Source organism: Littorina saxatilis, linkage group LG3 (assembly GCF_037325665.1).
Source record: "Littorina saxatilis isolate snail1 linkage group LG3, US_GU_Lsax_2.0, whole genome shotgun sequence".
Lineage (NCBI taxonomy): Eukaryota > Metazoa > Mollusca > Gastropoda > Littorinimorpha > Littorinidae > Littorina > Littorina saxatilis.
Window position 1 is genome coordinate 62,554,697 of NC_090247.1, and position 2,500 is coordinate 62,557,196.

At 41.2% G+C, this 2,500-nt stretch overlaps 1 protein-coding gene across 1 annotated transcript in view; it reads left to right on the plus strand.

The window, feature by feature from the left end:
* LOC138961006 (dentin matrix acidic phosphoprotein 1-like) overlaps nucleotide 1 on the plus strand; it is a 4,230-nt gene extending 4,229 nt beyond the window's left edge. Inside the window, exon 2 of the mRNA XM_070332618.1 lies at nucleotide 1. This exon is cut by the window's left edge and continues 1,840 nt beyond it. The gene's annotated coding sequence lies outside the window, so the exon portion shown is untranslated.
* The last annotated feature ends 2,499 nt before the right edge of the window (nucleotides 2–2,500 follow it).

Below are 2,500 nucleotides of genomic sequence, written 5' to 3' on the forward strand. Positions count from 1 at the left end.
TATTTGGATGAAGAGTGTTTTATGTTGATTATAAATATTGCAATGCTTCAAACTATTTGCGTGTAAGAACGGACGTGTGTTTATATGCGTGCGTGCATGCGTATGTGTGCGCGCGCGCGTGTGTGTGTGTGTGTGTGTATGTGTGTGTGTGTGTGTGTGTGTGTGTGTGTGTGTGTGTGTGTGTGTACGTTTGCTTGTGTTTGCGATTTGTATAACAATGATTTTAAAATTTGGTGTTTCTCATACACTCTCATGCATGTCTTGGGACTTACTAAGAGTGAGAGTGGAATCTTTCTTGTTGTGGTTTTCGGTTCTGGCAAAAAAACAAAACCCATGCACTCGTATGAAAATTAAAAGAACAAAAACAATTGTACGTAAGAGTTTCAGCCCATGAACACAAATAAGAAGAAAGAGAAAATCCCTGCTCAGTGCACCTGTTATACGTTCACCAGTTGGGATTGCCGCCAACAGCTGCCGCATAATTGCATGTACTCAACCCACTATGTCAAAGACGTTTTATTGATAACACTTTAAGGAATAATGTCGTGGGGCCTTGAGTGTGAATTACATATTTCATTGCCTGTTCAGCGGAGAGGGATTTTCATGGTTAGCGGAGAGGGATTTTCATGGTTCAGCGGATTTTATTTGCAATTAACAGACACGCACCTCGAGCCTTTTCATATACTGGGCGAGTTTCAATGGTCGACCCTATAGTCTAGTCTGGTTAGTCCACTGTACATGTCACTCGGGTCGCTTCGCTGAAACGTGGTCTGGTCGAACCATACTCATCCAAAATGGTCGTCGCTCGATGGATGTTCTTTGCAAAGATAGCCAACACTACATCAAACTAGTTGGCAATGCAGAATGTGCTTTAAAATGAACAGCACCGTCTAAAAGTTGTCTCGTAAGTAAAACATCACTTAACAGATCGCACTCACTGCACATTCGACGCCATTTTGGAACCACACAAACCATCGGCTGTGTTCGGGTCGGACTAGAGCAACCAGAGTGACGTCATCAGGTTCGGCCAGACTCCGTTTCAGCGAACTTTTGTCCGTCCCTAGTGACTTGGGTTGCCAATGAAACCCAACCCTAGTTACTAACTCTAACAGAATGATGTCACAACACTAGAGAAGAAAACCATTACGATTAAACGATTCACCCTTTCTCGTGAAATGTACACTCATTACCAAAAGTTCACATGCAAAACGAAACCCCAGTGCTACTGGATTAAAGTACGTGTATCCATAATTACAGGTTGTGAATTCAGCAAATAAACATTAAATGGATAGCGTGGGGGCGGTTTCGATTTCATTCACATCCTATCCTTCTTTGAACGCTTTATCGACTTCAACCACGCCAACTTCTGTCCCCGCTTCGATTGTTTGATGTCAGTTGCATGCAGACTTCCCTACACCTAGCCTATCCCTCTAACCCCCCCCCCCCCCCCCCCCCGCACCCACCACCCCCTTCGCTTTTGATATTTATTATTTTAACGGTCTTTTTCATTGCTTCATTTTACCATGCACGTGTTCGCTTGCAAAACTAATACGATTTCTCTGGAAAAGGGCGAAAAAGGCAGAGAAACTTTCCCAAATTGCAGCCAATAAAACGAACATATAAACACTATTTTACCCGTTCCCGATGTAGCTTATTAGTTATTTTGGCTTGTTAAGGCGGCCAATAGAATGGGATAAAAGAGAGCGACAGCTGTCCATCAGGAATTGATTAGAACCACACTTAAAGTGCTGGGGATATCGGGGAGTGGTCTCAATATTGGACTAGTTAGCAAGGCGACATTCTAGATATCTACATGACCATAAACTGTCAGAAAAACGTAGCTGACGCAATACAATTCTCGGAGCTCAAAGTTGGCTGGCCTTTTCCTTATACATTGTAAGCATATTGGACATTTTCCCGACATGCAAACCTCCTCTTGTTTAAGCGGATGAGTGTTGCACTACCCTAGACATACATGTTGATAAAAGTCAAATTCAGGCAAGGCTGAGAATTAAAAAGAGAATAATTTTGCATGACACATTCTTCTTCAAAAGTTTTTTTAAAAGTAGGACTATGCACTGTACACCAAATGTCAATAAGAAGTGACCAGCAGGTTTTGAAAAGTTCCCACACTTTAGTACAATATTCTGGGCATAAATTTGTAACGTATTTAGGTTGCTTTTATGGATATTTCCGTGTAGGAGATATGCCACAAAATGGGGACCTAACATAATATTATTCTCGAAAATAGGTACTGATTTCCCAATTGTTTTACTGGGCAGTTTCTTTTCACTGTGGTGTTAACATGGTTTTCACTGAACATACAAAACAAGAGTAAATCAGTAAAGAAACACTATTTGCGATTGAATGAAAACAAAATAATGTTGCCTATTCCACACTGAATACGTATACAGTTAGTGAGATAATATATTCCCTCACTCAGACCCAAATCTCATAAGGTCTCCTTTGCCATCAGACAATAATTATAGAAGAAGCTAGC